Raw genomic sequence first — 18,420 nt, forward strand, 5'->3', positions numbered from 1 at the left:
AATGAGCACCCGGCATTGTTTAAATGACTCAAATGAAATTGGTGCCGATTTACCAAGCATGAATGACAGCTCGTGTGAAGATGTGTGCTGGGAATGAGATATGATGGGGGTCTGGGAATGCGTGTGCACATTTTGGTCGTGTGTGTGTGCGGATGGCGGCGGCCCTTGAACGGGGTGTTTAACAGTGGTATTAATAATCTCCATGATCTATGAGCTCGTCTGGTGTCACTCAGCCATTAGAGACACAGTCTCTCTGTGTTCTCCACACCTCGTTTCCTCCCCCTCGCCCGTGTCGGCCCCCCAAAATAATTGTGTGTTAATGGGTGAGGAGGAGGGGTGGGAACGAGGGGGGATTAGAGCCTGCGGAGGGAGGGTAGGAGACTTATCAGGGAGATGGGTCACTGTTAAAAGAGGAGATGATTAGGTGTGATGACTGACCCTTCCTGGTCACAGAGATAGTGGAGGAGATCCATTATTAGGGGACAATAACTGAGCAGGTGTGGGATGAAATGATCCAAAATAAACAAAAGCGGGATGGGAGAGACCTTTAAGGGCAAGACGGATCTGAGTGTGTGATAATGAGAGTAAAAGGTAATAGTTTGCCTTGCATTCCTGTGAGATGGGGAGATCCAAAGCCAGGTGAGGTAGCCTAAAGCCATTTACAGGTCCTAATCTGGGTGGAATGAGCCGTGAGAGGAAGAAGGAACTAAAGTACACCGACTAACAGGTCTCCCCTGACCCCTCTCCAACTCCCACTCTCCCACCTCTACTTCCTCTCCCTCGTTTCCTCTCTCCTCCCAACCCCGCTTTCCACCACTTCCATCTACAAAACAAAGTTGCCTGGCATTGACGGGACCCGAGAGGCCGTCAGCGAGGAGAGGTGGGAGTCACCCTCATCCGAGAGAAAGAGGTAAGAAAGCGAATAAGGGAGGGAGAGAGAGAGAGAGAGAGAGTGGAAAGGGGGGAGTGGGGAGATTGAAGCGTTTCTAATTTAAATAAACCCTTTGGCAGACTGAAACTGGCAGCGAGCTTCCCCTTTGCTCGCGAGGAAAAAGAGGGAGAAGAAAGGAAAAAGGGGAAAAGAGGGAGGGCAAAAAGGAAAGGAGAGATAGATAGATGGATATAGAGATGTCTCCACGCTGGTTTGCTTATCCGCATGGGAGAGTTAGAGGCCAGAGGACGGGGAATGGGGGAATATAGAGAGTGAAGTGGAATAAGATAGGGAGCTAGATGGAGGAGAAAGAGAGGGGACACAAATAATGGGGAAAAACACTGACAAGATACAGGGGTTAAGGGAGGGGAGAATAGGAAAGAGCTGTGAAAGTTAGGTAATGGAGAATAGTGTGTGTGAATAGATAGAGGTGTGATCCGTCTATTGGGGAGAGTTCATCGTTCCGCACACACACAACGAGAGAAAGTCAAACAGGGTCTCTCAGCAGTGGGTCCGATCAGTCTCATCTCATCAAAACTTGGCTGAAGTTTTTTGGACGGAGCCCAGCACCAATCTACTTGAGCCGCCACACTCTTCTCCGTCACACTGTCTCCCCCTGTCTGTCCCTTTGGCTCGTCACAGCAGCGGCTCGCTCACCGGTCTATACGCTCCTAATGGGCTCGCCTCGGAGAGAGGAGCCGCAGCAATACAGGCTGTAATCTAAAGGCTCACTACTGAGCGCCAGAGGATGCCCATTTTGTTTGTCTGCTGTTTGTTATGTTGGACGGGTAAGAGGTGACAACAGGCAAACCATACAGCTCGGAGATTCAGAGGGGAGAAGTTGCTCAGGACGGCCCCGCAAAACACTGAAAAACGAAAAAAAACGACAAATCAAAAACATAAAATTAGTGATTTATCTGAAGATGAGTTTATTGACATTTTAAATCTATGAAGCATCAAACTAATAAAAATGTATGGATCTTTTAATCTTGAAATGGTTATAAATGTCTGACTTTTTGTTTATGGTTTGTATTATGTCATCTGAAGGTCATCTAGAGCCTTTTTTTATTTCCCACCACATCACTTAACATAATGTTTGATTAATGCTCATATGCATATAGACCGGCTATTACAGGTATATAACCGAGTCAACAGCAGAATCAAGGTTTGACACGCCTGTAGACAAAAAATGACAAGATGCGATTACACAGTATCTGGATTAAAGATGCGAGTGTGTGAGTAAAGGCGCGACACGCATGTTGTGTATAAGCCCACAGGTTGGGGTAAAGTCTATAGGATGGATGGAGAGAGAGAGGGAGAGAGAGCGAGAGGGAGAGAGAAGGGGGGGAGAGACTCCCGACCCCCTCCTTCAAACATACGCACCGAGAACTGGCTCCGGCTCCGGCTTCGCTGGAGTGGAGAACCATAAATCTTCATATAGCGGCTGTTTTGATTAATGCAGCCGAGTCGAGCTAGGGGGCTGGACCTATCCCATTACGGCCTAATGGAAGATGGAGCGGCGCTGTCTCCACCACTAGGCCCCTGTCATTTGTTCCACTTTGCAGTCCATTTGGCCGAGAGACTACAAGCCACTCCATCAAAAATATTTTCAGAGTTAATTTCCGCCCGCTTAATTCGCCTTGATTCGGATTGCGTATCGAATGGCAGGATCGATTTTCGCCTGGCGTCTAAATTAAATAAAAGAGAGGGGGGTATACTTTAAGTCTGCGTTTTCTTTCTTTTCTCTTTTCCATTCCATTCTTCCACCTATTTTCCAGACATCCTTTACCGTGGGCGCGCTCATTCTTTTTTTTTTTTACGATGCATCTCATTTCCTCCTTTCTCTCAGATTTTGATAGACCCATGTTTGCAGAGGAGGAGGAGGAGGAGGAGGAGGAGGAGGCACAAATCTGATTGTAGTTACAGATGAAGGGAAACCTATTGAAAGAGGAGCTGAGGTGGATGGATTTATGGATTTGTCATAAATTACAAACCGATACATAAAGACTTGGACATGGGGGAAACACCTTTTATGACAAGTAGAAAAAGAAAGAAAGAAAGAAAGTAAAAGATCTTATATCCACATGACACCAACACAATGTGTAGGTCCTGAAGAATAGATTTGGAAAACATGGAGTGAAGAAGAATTGGACAGGCCTACATGGGAAAAGTGGGGTAAATTAGGGGCATCGCGGTATTGAGGGGGTGAAAAATAATAGGGGGGAAAAGTAGCAAAAAAGAAATGAAAAGAGGCAAAAAGCACAGTGACAAATTGGTCGAGTGTGTCGCGAATTCCCTTTTAGATTTAAAGCCGTGTGTAGCCTATCGTCATATCTTTCCAGAGTAATTTATTTTCTCATTTCTCTCTCTCTCTCTCCCCTCAGTACCCTTCTCTCTCTCCGTGTGTGAATTTATCTGGTAGTCACGTGGACAGAGGAGGGGGAGAAAAGTCAATAAAAGTCTCTGGCGACAACTGTTTCCCCCATCGGTCTCTTGTCTCCTTCTTGCATTATCTCTCCTGCTTTGCTTTCTATTTGTTTATTCGCTGGAGCTGCTTTGCTCCTCCCTATTTCCTCCTCCATCGGCTGTGTTTCCTGTTTCGGATCCTCTCTCATATCATAGGACTACAAGCTATACTCCTCTCCAGAGAGGCCTATTGATTTTATTCTCCCACTAACAGCAAGCCCCAACGCTTTGAAATTACTAAATCAGGAAGCTGTAGGATCCATCTCTTGTATCCACCTCAGAAATGCTTCGATAAGCGTCAGAAAGTTCTCAGAGGCTTACAAGTTGGAGATGAAGGCCGGCGAGCTTTGGCCCGGAGACATGAAGCCACTTGTAGATTGCTCATATCAACAAAGGAATTAAATTTGAATCAATTAGATTTTATTACACTCTGCCAAATCTATAAGTCCATCTGGCCCTAACAGGCACGTAGATCATACATGAGCACTCAGGAAGATCTGACTGAGGAACAATCCTGAAACCAGTTTCCTCTCCAACTCAAAACCACACACCATATATCCTCCACAATCTAGGGCTGGACAGATGCTGACCTGAATATACCTATTTTGATGGCGATTATTGCCAATATTTTGATGTTTGACAATATCAATCTCGCTTAGATAGTCTAAAAATTCAGTAAATTGTATCTTAATATAATACAACCTCTAAGACCACAATAGTCAACATTTATAAGCTCCAGTATATCATAATATTACAATGACCAAAATGCCAGTTGAAATACTCTCATACAGTGGTGGGAGAAATATTGCAACCCGGTCTCACAGGAAGGCGTATTAATATCATGATATTACACAGATATTCCGCGTGGCATGAGTACACATTTGAGCCTTTTCGCGTGCCGTCTGTACACCATGCAAACGTACGCAGTTAGGTTTAAGCAAGAAAAACACTTTGTTACAGTTAGGGAAAACGTCATGGTTAGGCTTTATATAAGTAAGTCAACTAAGTAAAATACATACGGAAACAACGTAACCCAACTACAGAAAACATGTTACAAACGTCACTAAAAAACACGTGACAAACGTGAAACGCAACTTACAAAACAAAACACTAATAACAATAATAAAATGTTCTCATTTATTAGCAAATAATATATTGGCCACCAATATATTGTGCATCCCTAATTACTGATGCATGAATGTAAAAGCAGATTTTTTATGTTGTACCTGGTCGAAGTAGAAATAATTTGAGCTATATCATATCAGATCTAGACCGACAAATCCACTGATATTATCTTATTGTAGATCCGTATCAGCGTATATGTCAACAAACAACATGCAGCACAGTTCTCCCAAAGATACACTTGAGGTCATTTAAAAACAGTGACACCATTACATAGTTTGTCCACTAGAGAGCGCTGACAACTTTAACTGTAAAATGTCCTGCTCTAATACATATCTTGGTTACTATGCTTTAATAAAACTAACTTAAAAAATGCACTGTGTAAGATCTGGCTAGAATTTTAGTTTAAAACATAAAAAAATTAACTAAAAATTATTATTATTAAGAGGTTACAATGTTGACGTCTATGTATTGTGTTGCAGAGATATCTACTGAAATGAGCAAGCTAACCAGCTAGCCCGGCCCGTCCTGTCTTGTAATATCACTTGTACTTCGAGAGGCGACACTGAGTCACTGTAGCGTCCAGTCTGTCCTGTGTCCAACGTGAGAGGACGAAGAAGTAGAGCTGCCCCGAGGGCTGGTCAATCATGTTGAAGGTACAGGGTCTGTGTACGTTTTGATAGTTTGTTTATTGGATTAAATCCAAGTGGCAGAAACGAGAAAACAACTCATATTTTTGTTTCGTCCTCGCCGCCACCAGGAGACCACTTTGCCTCGAGGAGGGCAGGCAGCGGCTCCGGGACACGAGCCTTCAGTTAACGGTTAGCTATAGCAACTAGCATTCAGTTTGCTGATCCAGTGGGGAGTCGGGGCACTGGGATCAGACCCCCAGCGCTGAGGTTTGCGTTGGCTAAATTTGTATTGCTACAGCTCCGCTAACTGAAGATGCACCCTTCAGCAGTTTGGTTGAATTTTGCTTATTCTTGCTCTGCTGTTAGTAGGCTTCTTTTTTTATGACATATGACAGTAAATTCAGATTGTATGTACTCAGTATAGAGGTGATATGCTGCCACCTATTTCTTTGGAGCATGTGGCCAGATCTTACACATTGCACCTTTAAGGGATCCTTATCACCAATGCTTGCTTGGGAAAAAAAGACTACTGGCAGATATATCGGGGTTTTTTTTACTCTCAATTATCAATATTAACCTCTTAAATCCAGTGTCAGTCAGACTTTATATTTATTGTATGACAATGCATCATTTGCTCAAAATTTAAAGTCTTAATACGCAAAGCACTTAAGTTACTTTATCTGTCAAATTACTATATTTGCTCGTAAATGTAGTAAACTCTGGAGAAGAAAAACAAATAAAATTAAGCTAGAATTAACTAACAAAGATATTTCCATACTAACATGTGTGACAACAACTACGATTCTATGTACTTCAGCTTACGAACCATGCTACTGACGGGGTTGATAAAACTGAAGGGTCTCTGGGTATCCTCGGGGGGTTTACACTTCCACAGCAAACAGGACTGATGGCCGACCCACACGGCAATATGACTTGTTCACTCAGCCCCTCCAATATCAGTGTCTCTATTTCAGTCGCCACATCTGTTATTGTCTGATTCTTAAGAAAAAAGTGGCTGAGCGGAGGATAATGAAATCAAAGCCCAACACACACAGTCAACAAGCCCCTGGTAAGAAACACACTGTGTCAATATTAATCTCCCTGACAGAAAGTCGAAATATGGCATCTGTCACACATCATCTTCCCTCTCTCCTGTCTTTCTGTGGAGTGGAAAAAGATGGAGAGGAGGTGGTTTTGGTGGGAGTGAAGAGGGGGGAAGTTGTTGGAAATTGAGGACACGGACCGGAAAGGGCAAAGGACTCTGGGATTTTCAAGAAATAGTTTGCTTTTGTCTCTTTGCATTTGGTACGGCATGCATTTGGAACATTCAAGCCTTTGAATTTGGCATGTCAAGGACACTTCTAACAAAACATATTTTTTATAAAGTACTTGACAGAGCAACACTAGAAACATGTAGAGATATCATTTTCATTCGTGTTTGAGCAGATATCAGAGAACTGGACTAACAATAAGTATGTAATAGCTCCAAGAACAAGTTACACCATCTTTGTGATTGATTTCTTTGACTAAGAAAGCTAAATTGATTTGCTTGCCACTGGGGTTGAGTCAATAACTAATACACAATAACTACTGGATGTATCTCAATAATCAAATCACTCCTTCAAAGGAAATCTATAAAACCCGGAAACCAAATACAACAGTATTGATTTATTTTATTGTAATTAATGTGTACGCCTTTTCTTTATTGAGAGGAAATCTGGTGCATTTGGCTAATATTAGTGTTTTTTCTATTTGGTTTGAAATTTCTCCAGAGTGGTATAGGTCTATATTTTTATTATCAACAAATCCCAAAAGACCAAAACCAACAATTCATTTATCCTACTAAAAATTATTGCCTGTGTAGCCAAAGCCTGGTATAGTTAGTTTGTTCCTCTGTGCCATAGAACTCCATTGTTGTACAAAACTATTAAACACAACATAGTGAGCCACTCAATTGCACTGGGTGACATGTTCCTTCATTACAATGGACATATAGTTTATTTTGAGCCGATCCCACATGCACCGACTTGGTGTTGTAAATACTCACTGCACCAAATTCGTGGCTGAAAATAGTCCCAAACAAAAGACATTTTTACTTGTGCGCCTTGGATTATTTTTGAAGGAGACTTGCATTTTGTACTTTTTTCCAAACATGCAATGAGCCCTTCACAAGACTGAATGAGCCCTTTTTACTTGTGTTTGAGTATTGCTTGCTTAAAATTACAAATCTAATCTTTTTTGCCAGCTTGTGCGGCTCTCAGCCAGAAAGTTATGAGAGACGAGCACATTATTGGTTTTAGTCTTTACATGAGATTATCTAATAACTCTAACAACATGGCATTTTATGATAATTTAAGTTTAGACAGCTAATACATTTTCTCACCTCATGCTTAAACTCTAATGTGCATTAGGGCTGCAATCAACAATTTTCATTGTTGATTAATCTGTCAATTATTTTCTCGATTAATCGATTAGTTGTTTGGTCTATAAAATGTCAGAAAATGGTGAAAAGTGTTGATCAGTGTTTCCCAAAGCCCAAGATGACATCCTCAAATGTCTTGTTTTGTCCTCAACTCAAAGATATTCAGTTTACTGTCATAGAGGAGTAAAGAAACCGGAAAATATTCACATTGAAGAAGCTGGAATCAAAGAATTTTGACTTTTTTGTTTTCTTAAAAAATTTACTCAAACCGATTAATCGATTATCAAAATTGTTGTCAAATAATTGATTAATTGTTGCAGCTCTAAACATTACCTCCAGATCATATAGTGCATATTCAAGGTTGAAATGGGCTTGTCAATCATGTTGAAGGTGCAGGGTCGGTGTACGCTTGATTATTGGATTAAATCCAAAGCGGCAGAAATGAAAAAACGACTTGTATTTTCGTTTTGTCCTCGCCACCACCAGGAGACCACTTGGCCGCGATGGGGGCAGGCGGCAGCTCTGGGAGACGGGCCTTTCGGGATTAATCGATTATCAAAATGTTTAACACTTTGGATTTAAAATGTGAGGGTGCAGGTCATATCCATGCAGGGCCTCCGCCGTTTTCTGCTTTGTCGTTTCGGCCGGCTGCGGTTTGTTTTGGTTGAGGGATACAGAACGGATATGATGTCACCTTACTCAGATTACAACAATAAAGGCGGTAACTTCCTTCTACCTCTGCATAGACTCAAATGAAGCAAATATATATCGATTCTGGCATTAAAAAAAGGATTTCAAAATCGTACAAAAAAGGAATTGCGATACATAGATGGATTGATTTTTTTTCCAACCCCTAAAAATTGGCGATTAATTTAATAGCTGACAACTAATCGATTAATTGTTGCAGCTCTAAACGTGACCTCCAGATCCTATAGAGCATATTCAAGGTTAAAATGTGAAAAGCAACAAGTCAGAGTAAAACATGAGCTTCACGACAGTAGGGCAGCAAAACTAATGTTGCTCTCATAACAAGACGCTTAAGGGCAGCGATCGCAACACAAGATCTCTTGGTGATGAGATATAAAATGTCCTCCGATATTTCATCAGTTTTCCCATGCTTGAGGTTTCTCCTCCCCATGCACATCCGCTATCCTTTATTTATCCCTCAATCATCCATCTCTTCCCCTTTTCAGCCCGTTATCTCTTTCTCCCACTCGTTTCAGCCAGAACACTTTCCTTTCTTTCATCCTCTCTCCATCTGCTTCCTATTCCTCCCACCTCTCTTCTTCCTCCTCCTCTTCCTCCCTCCCTCTCTCTGTCTTTTGGACATTTCTCTTAGTCCTTTCTCTATCCCTCCAACCAGCCTCTCCACCCCCTTTTCCCCCTCTTTCCCCTGTGATGAATGAGTCTGTCTGCTGGGTGCAGTTCATATTTACTGAGCAGGGGAGCGCACACTGTCAGTCTCTCTCGCCCTCCACATCTCTATCCCTCCACTAAAGAGACATAGAGAGCAAGAGGTTAGAGTGGGATGAAAGGCGGAGGGAGGCCGTGGTCAAGAGATCCACTCCAGGAGTCACCGCGATAGCAGCTGGCTCAGTGGGGAACACGTTAGTCTTGACCAGCATAGTTTTCTCAGTGAAAGCATTAGAGGTGGTTGAGGGGGAGAGAAATCTTCCTCACCTCTTGACCAACCTGTCAATGTGGTGATACTAATAGGGAATAAACAGCGTCTTTCCATCCCTTTATGTGTAACTCGGCAGCCCACTCTCAGCACTCAATGCAACACAATTTAATGGCGTTTTCTCTCTCCTTCCTTTGTGTGAGCCATGCTTTTAGGCACATTTGGACTTGAGAGGGAGAGAAGTAAGAGCCGCTACCAGCTGCAGCTTACCAAAGGCCCACAAAATACCCGGTTTCATCTACGCCCACACACACCAGTGTGTTGCGGCGAGTCAAACGGTGTGTTTTGACCCGTGTGCTGACCCCTTCATGAATAAGAGGAGTGGATGTGGGCCTGCCGGAGCCCAAAGGGACAGGCCAAGAGCCGCTGCAAAGCCCTGCAGAGCCACCATCTCTTCCCACACACTGACCTCCGAGGCCAGCCAACACCAAAACCACCGTAGCGTGACGACACCAATGACACCCAGCGCCAACGCACACAATGTGTTCCTCTGCCAAATTGACAAAATATAGACAGTAAATACAAGGAAAATTGGATAGCTCAAATTACATCACAAAAAGAAAATCCCCTCAACTGGACTTTTATAAGATTCAATATGGGGGTAATTCAATTCTCAGACAGCAACCTAAAACACTACCGACTGTCTGTCAAAGGGGGCAGATTGAAAATGTTTTTGCCATTTGGTTCTGGGACAGGGAAGGCTGAATAAATGTAAGGTTTTATGTTTCGATTTGTTGATGATTTGCAGTAGACTCTCAGCCCTCGTAGCGCATCTATATCTGAGCTGATTAAACATTATGTCACTGTAAACATTCACATAATGTAGCTGTATGTCAGAATCTAAAAGAAGAGAGTGGAAGAGAATCAGGGGAAAATAGGAGCAGGAGAGGAAAAGAGTAGAACGCTGAAAGAAGGGAAGGAAAGCATCATGCCATAATCATCTGAATATTAGGGAAAATTGGACACGGGAAAGGCGAAAATTGGATATGGGAAATATTTCTGGGGAGCAGAGAAAAGCCTGGATGCATCAAATGTGAAAACAATGGCCGGTATCAAAACGGATGGAAACAAATGTAGCCCCCTCTGGATAAATCACTGCTGTAAAATATCCTTTAGAGGTTCTAAAAGCCATCGTCCACAGACAAATGACAGGGTCAGAGGTCTTACACAGGGAGCACTATCAGCTGGAATAACACTGTTTATGATGGAGGAGGCATCATGGGAGGCTTTACAAAGGGACAAAAAATACATTTTCTATATACAATGCTGACCACAGGCTCATTCCATATCATAGTTCTAAGAAACTTTTGAGCGAGAGACATTTCCTGAGCTCGCCTATTCCCCAAAGCATCCTTTCCACAGCTATCCATTTCCCCCTGGTGCCACAAGAGAGGAACTACTGCTGCTTCACTGCGGCCTTTCAGGGAGAATTCATCGGCCGACTCATTTGCTGTAAAGCTGATGTAGGCCTCAAACTGTGATGCATCCGGCTATCACCTGCCACACGATGAGACACACGCACGGCACACGGAAAGGGTAAACAGTAACACCTTTATTTGTCAGGATGCATTCTCTGCTGTCCCGTGTCTGTGTGCTGCAGCGGCTCCCCCACCCACCACCTCATCCCCGGATCATATTTGTCCATCTGCCTGCCACGCCGATGGAACATTCCAAAAACGGCTGCTGTGCAATCTATCTCAATTTTCCAAATCTATTAACTTTCTTTGTGTGGCCTGCCTCTCCTCGAGCCCGATCTTTAAAAACCGTGGTTGTTCAACAATTATGATAACTGCAACAGGGGGAATTAGAGAATCCACCCATTCATCTCTCTGCCCCTCCTCCGCACAGACATGACGCGGCTAAATGAAAAATGGACACGCTTTAAGAAGTATTGATTCCAGCTTTAAACAAAGGTACAGTCAATATTATTTACTCCTAAATATATCTTTGTTATCTGCGCCGGAGTCGTAGTTACTGCTCTGTCCTCGTAATTGCGGACATAAAAATAATAGACCAATTCCCTCCGAATTGACCGAGACAGGTTTGGTTGTGGCCCTTGTCCTAGTGATGCATATCCTGGGTGTAAATGAATGTGTGAGCAAGGTTTTCCTCTGATGAATGCCCTACTAGAGGCAGATATATATTCCGACCCAAACAGGGAATAAAATGCAGGAGAAACGATGCGATTTATGAAAAAAAAAAAAAACTACACTGCATTTCAAAGGTAATCTGAAACACTAAAAATGCAATCATCTTCTTTCCATTATTGTTTTTCCTGCAGTTTATTATAAAAATTGTGTTTTCCTCCTCATAGAGTTTTGTCATGTATAGTTTGGGATTTTTTTGCTTGTTTTGAGAAACCCCCCGGGGTTTCTTCTCTCATGTGGAAAATCTAAGTTTTTTTTTTTTTTTTAATAGTGTATTATTTTTTGTGCCATTACAAACTTCTTCCCGGCAAAACGGGCCTCTGAGTTTCTTATGCTAGTCTAGACACACTCAGACAAATACAATAACTGCATTAAGTATTATGTATTGGCAATTTTCTAAATGCAATTTTCCAAAGCTAAAAAGTAGTAAAGCACCATCTAAAACTTGCTTGTATCTAACAGATGTCAGTACCCTACCAATGTATAAAAAAACCTTTTCAACAAATCTAACAGTTCAGTTTTTCATATATTCTGTATCCTATCAAAACATGACTCTTAGTATTTGTAGTGTATCATGCTGTGAAAGCAGTAAGCAAACGTGAGCATTTAGGCTGTACTTCAGGCGGGAAAAGTTTTTGCACACGGCTCACACATGCATCAGAGAAGATCACACTTAAGCTTAATAAGCAACCCTTTACAGATAAACCTCAGATTACAAACAGTGCACTCACTGTGTCTTCCCCGAGTGTCTTCTCTTCTCATGCTTGTCTCCAGATTACATGAAGCTGGCCTCACACTGGTCCCATCTGCATGGCCTCTCATCGGTGTGGGTGCGCTGGTGGTTTTCCACGTAGTCCCGGCGTTTGAATCCCTTGTTGCACACCTTGCTGTGATAAGGTCTTTCTCTAGTATGTTATTGTGCATGTGCCTTCAGAATCTTGCTAGGTGGTACCACATTGGTACGTCTTTTGATGGATCCTCTAGTTATAGTTATCCTCATCCTGTACAACTAAAGCCTTCCCCAGATTGCAAATGGGTCTGTTTGTGTTTGCTTAAAGATGAACTGTGAGCTACATCAAAGTCTGGAAAGTAGCAGTGCATTGAAGGCAGTTAAGTACTAGAGAGTACTTTGAGGAATGATATCTAGAGGATACTTGTCTAACTATACCTTAGTCAGTGAAGGAGATTGTGCAGTATGGACAAGGGCGAAACTCCGGTGTGCCCTGCAGAGACAAAGCTGGAGAGAGAAAAAAAGCGCACCAATGAATAACTTGGTATTTAGTGGCATTGACAGAATTTAAAAGGCAGATAATAATTAATGAATATATGGTTAAATGCCAGGTCCATGCACGCACACACTTGCCTTGCCAAAAATTACGAACACCTTTTTTCCATGTTTTTGCTGGTTTCTTTCAGTTTCACTATAAGTCTTTGCCGAGCAGAAACATCTAACTGCACTGGAAAAATACAATTTTATACTTAGTATAGCATACTGCATATTCTTACTATTTCATATTATTAAGTATATTAATATACCTGTCAGGACTAATGTGAAAGTGTATTCATGTTGGTGTATCATCTACAAAACAAAGCAAAACTTGCAAACTTGTTCTGGTGTATAATAGCTATTTACAAAATAAAGCAATGAAACATGAAACCTTGGGAAGGTAAGTGATCATGATGAGGTGCTTAAACCCTGAAGAATTTTTCAATAATTCAGTTCTGATTAATACGGTGCAACAATGGGAGCAGTAGGACTTTTCTCCTCAATGCATGCAGGTTTTTTTTTTTACACTGCAAAACGATCTGGGAAGAATTCTTGTTTTCTTGGTCAATGATAGTTAATTGACTCAGGTCCATGACCCTGCTGTGACTGCAACCATAACATTTTGCCTTCTTGAGCCAAGTTCACACTACACGGCTTTCAAAGTTGTCAGATCGCTGTACTTTTCACACTACACAACTTGCTATCTTGTAATCAGGAATCAGGAGTTGTGGTTTTCACACTACATGACTGAGCGGTGACAGGGTTACACACACTACAAGATCTTTCACTGGGAGGAATCCCCGACTATGTTTTTGTCACGAAAACACACGCGAGAAGTGACGGGCGTATATGCTTGTTGATGTTGTCGTTGGCACACATGTTCACATAATAGAAGAGCTGCAACAACTAATCGATTAGTTGACACTATTAAATTAATTGCCAACTATTTTGATAATCGATTAATCGGTTTGAGTAATTTTTTTAAGGAAAAAAAATGTCAATATTCACTGATTTCAGCTTTTTAAATGAAAATATTTTCTAGTTTCTTTGCTCCTTTATGACAGTAAACTGAATATCTTTGAGTTGTGGACAAAACAAGACATTTGAGGACGTCATCTTGGGCACTCATCAACATTTTCTGACATTTTCTAGACCAAACAACTAATCGAGTAATCGAGAAAATAATCATTGGTTGCAGCCCTACAAAATAGCCTGTTTCCACACGTCTTTACTATTTCCCCTATGTAGATCAGTCACTTTGTTATGTGTTATGTTTATTCATGCAAACATCCAACACCCTAAGCGCAACAACAACTTTGGTCCGTGTTGCAAATGCAGCACATACAGTAAAGTTCCTATTGTTACAGTTGACCCCTCCGCCAGGTTTCCCCTCAACCCGTGTGTCGCGCTGTAGCTCCCCGACAGGACAAGATATTTAGCATGCTTGATATCTATATAACAGTTCACACATATCGCTTGATCTGGGGATTTGTCAGGGAGCTCCAAAAACTGCAGCAGCAAATAAAGCAAAAAATAATTATTTACCTGACAGAGTTTGCTCTTTTATTAACTTTGATCTGATTTGGTGAAGGCACAAGCCAGTGCAAAACATGTTGTTTAAAAAGTAATTACCAGAATAAAATGATTTCAGATTTCTTTAAACAAAGAAGACATCCATGTGAGGTTAAATTATCAATTCAAATTGTCAAAACAATTGCAATCCTCAAAACAAATCTGTACTGCTCCAAGCAAGAAATTCATATTATAATGAGTAAAAAACAAGCTTAAAAAACTCTTCAATGAAGCATCTAGCAGCACTGAGGAGGATTAGGAAGAGATTAGATGTGAGGTGGCTTACTTGTTGTGTTGCTTTCCACTGCCTCGGCTGGTGGGGTCTCCTCATAGTGTCCAGTTAAGCGTGGCTCAGTCTCTCCCTTAACAAATGCCTCCAGGCCTTCAAATTCCCAATTCCCAAACTTTGTTACATGGCAGATTTCATGTGTCTCAGGGTCTGCTGGCTCCTCTTCGACTTGTTTACAGTTAGAAATCATTCCAGCTCATGCTCTCCTGTTCATTTTTCAGTTCTTCTCTACTTTGTGCAGTGCAGCATTTAGGGCGTCCTCGCCCTCTTTTTTGCAACTGATCATGTTATTAATAAGGGACAATTAATTTTGTTTTTCAAGGGACATTCCTCCACAATAATGCTTTTGTTTTAGGGTGTCGTCTTCTCTTTTTGGTAGTTGGACTTGTGGAACAGACAGTCAATTATAGTTTGTACAGTTTGGTTTGTGGGCCGACCAGATGAACTGGGAGAACAGATTATTCCGCTGGCCAAAGGTAGTTGTTCCTCATCCCCTGGTATCGATTCAGTCTTTTTAGGGCGACCTGGTACCCTTTTGAATGAGTGGATCTTTATCTCACCTACCTCAGGAGTTCTGCCCTCGGTGTGTGCAGTCTTTTGAGGATGCTGAAGTCCCGTCTTAGCAGACAGAGTAACTTTACCTGCTGCCTTCCTCTTCAGTGTAGAGGAAAGCCATAGAACTATAGATAGAGAGAGCAGAAGCCAATGAAAGCTTGCCAAAATACTTGCTACTATGCAAATAGGAACATAAGCTTATTTGTGATTTTTATTTTACCCATTTTCTAGCTGAATTAATGTAATGTCATAAATATTTACTGGCAATGTTTGACTCGACACACCTGAGGCTGTTATCAGCACTTGCAGCAGTTGAATTTAAACCAAAATCATTAGGGAATAAAAATCAAAGTCTCTTAAACTGGACTGCTGTGATTTAAACTCCATCTCCTCCTTGATGTATCTTGTAGAAACTGCCTAAATGCCACTAGAGGTCTCTGTATCTACTTACTATTGCTGAGCTCACTTTAATGTTTCTACAAGATAATACGTTACATTATGCATGCCGGTATGAAGGCCACTCTCCCATGCGTGTGAATTAAATGCATTACTATGAAATCAAAATGTGTCACATCCCCTCAATTAATTTAAAATACAGAGAGAAGGTTATTGATTATGTGACAAACTGCAGAGGCCAATTAACAGTAATCATGTGATGCACGACCATATAGGATATACAAAAAGAGCTTTTAGACTTGTTCGTCAATAAAGCATGTAGATTATATATAGCGGCATATTTTTTCCTGTTTATTTGTAAGAGCAGTTTCATGTGGGCTGATTGAAAAGACCAAATTTGAAGTTATATCTAATACTGTGGAACGGGCAAATTGTTTTGACAATAAGATGTAGGTTTGTATTAAAGGTCCCATATTGCAAAAAGTGATATTTTCATGTCTTTTATATTATAAAGCAGGTTTAAGTGATTTATAAATAAATAGATAGATAGATAGATAGATGGATAGATGGATAGATGGATAGATGGATAGATAGATAGATAGATAGATAGTAACTTTATTGATCCCGAGGGAAATTCAAGTTTCCAGCATCACAGTTCCATAATGCAAAACATGTTAGTAAAAAGGCAGTAAAAAAGTTAGTGGTGCAAAGTACAAAGTACAAAAAAATATACCAGATATAAAAATACAAGGAGATGAAGAAAACTGTTAAAACTGAATATAGTGCAGGGTAACAGCTGTGATACACGACTATTAAAAAAAAGTGAATATAGTGCAGAAGAGACTGTTAAAAATGAGTATAGTGCATTATTATCTGTCCTGTTAAACTATGAAAACACTCAATATACGGAAAAACACACACACAGCCCGTATTCAGAAATTGCGCGTTTGAAGCAAGCCGTTAGGATTTCTGTCACAAAATTTGTGATGTCACAAATATACAATATTTAGACCATCAAACGGTTCACAACATCAGCCTACAGGAAGTAAACATGGACCCAAACTGTTGCCTAGCGACGCAATTTCAGTTTCAGACAGGAGGGTGAATACAGGTACAGTATATTCAGGCAGACAATATGAGGAAAATAATGTTTTTTTTAACGTTACAGCATGTAAACATGTTCTAGTAGAAACACAAAAATACAAGTATGAACCTGAAAATGAGCACGATATGGGACCTTTAAAGTCAAATGATGTGGGAGAGTGAAAGAAGTACTGTAACATGATATGCTGACTTCCTTTAAACATGAAACAGTAACTGTAAGGTATTGAAAACCATTTATAAACTGTACCATTTGCAGAAGGATATGTAAAAAACGTACTTACCAACATGGCTTTCCTTGGGCGGAGTTTAAGCTAACTTCATGCAGTGCTAATGACAGTTACTATGGTTACAGTTACTATGGTTACAGTTACTATGGTCCAGCCTGCTCGTGTCTGCGCGGTTTTAAACGTCTCCAAACACGAGAGAAACATCACAGTTTGACATTAACTGACTGTGGAGACTCAAATAAACTCTGCTAGCTGCTAATTGAATGCGCTGTACGGCAAAGTTTCAGGTGCATGCTTTGCCAGGTAAAAATAAGGATGGGCATGTTTTAACATCCGGTTGCCCCTCGCGGGTGGAGTTTACAAGTTCATTTTTTATTTTTTTTTATTGAAGATAATTCATTTACAAAGATTAAGGCATTGTAATTTAAACTCAATACTTCTAACATACAAGGCACAATTGGATAGGAAAGATAACTTAAATCATAATTTTTTTTTAATAAAATACAAAAATAGTAATAACAAAAATAAAAGAGGGTAGAAAATAATTAAAGGAACAAAAAAGAAAGAAATGCATAAATAAATAAATAATAAGACTGCACTCTTCCATAGTAGCTCTAGGGGTCATCATCATATATGTTCAGTTCTTCATATATAAGCTCTGAGGAGAGACTTTACATGTTGTCCTTTCATTTACTAACTCAGGCTAGTAAACTCTGTTTCTTCTTTTAAATCACGCCTCAAAACCTACCTTTACAGGAAGGCCTTTTAATAGCAATCCCTTGTTTTAAACTTCATAATTGTTGACTTTTTGTACAAAAGTCTTATGTTCAACATTTTATTTTGGCCTATGTTTTTATGTTTTTATTCTGTATTGTTTTTATCTTGATGTTTGCACTATTTTAACTTATGTAAAGCACTTTGTAACTATGTTTGGAAAGGTGCTATATAAATAAAGTTTATTATTATTAGTCTTAAAGCACTGAGATGATTGTCCACAAGGTCCCTTTTGAAAACGGAAAATAGGGGTTTCATTTTCCTCCATTTGGGTGCATGGATGAAAGAATTTGCCTGCAGGATCAGATTGTTCAATATCAAGTCACTCTTAATGTCCTTCATGTTAATACCAAACACAATATTTTCTCTTGTCAGAGGAGCAAGTAGTTGGATTTTGGTTGACAGCCAGTCCTGCAAATCTTCCCAGAATGCCGCACACGTTAAATCAACGCTCAGTTAACTGCAGTGTAAACAAATGGAGCAGCTTGGAAACTTTAATTTAGACTTTTTATTTACATCCCACAGTTTTTAAGACCCCCAGACATTACAAGGTTTTAATTTTGGGATTATGTTGTACACGTGTAGTATGTTTTCAATAACAATATAATAATAGTATCGTTGCTGGAGCAGGATGATTGTGAATAGGGAGATAGAATAGGATGATGACTGAATAGTACACTGATTTTTTTTTAAATTAATTATATGTATATGTGTTTTTGTATGTGTATATACTGCATGTGCATATAGGTGTATGTATGTATATATGTATACAGTATATATATGTATATATAAATCGATTGTATTTTATTGTTTTTAATTTAATTTTTTTACTTGT

At 40.4% G+C, this 18,420-nt stretch overlaps 1 protein-coding gene across 1 annotated transcript in view; it reads right to left on the reverse strand.

Annotated features, from left to right (window-relative positions):
• The window catches only part of erfl1 (Ets2 repressor factor like 1), a 109,790-nt gene extending 92,847 nt beyond the window's left edge, over window positions 1-16,943 (reverse strand). The window contains exons 1-2 of the mRNA XM_074653154.1: window positions 16,866-16,943; window positions 15,094-15,209 (exon numbers count right to left, since the gene is read on the reverse strand). The gene's annotated coding sequence lies outside the window, so the exon portion shown is untranslated. The remainder of the gene's footprint in view (window positions 1-15,093; window positions 15,210-16,865) is intronic.
• Window positions 16,944-18,420: the final 1,477 nt, after the last annotated feature.

The sequence above is a fragment of the Sebastes fasciatus genome, chromosome 12 (genome assembly GCF_043250625.1).
Source record: "Sebastes fasciatus isolate fSebFas1 chromosome 12, fSebFas1.pri, whole genome shotgun sequence".
In the NCBI taxonomy this organism is placed as follows: Eukaryota; Metazoa; Chordata; class Actinopteri; order Perciformes; family Sebastidae; genus Sebastes; species Sebastes fasciatus.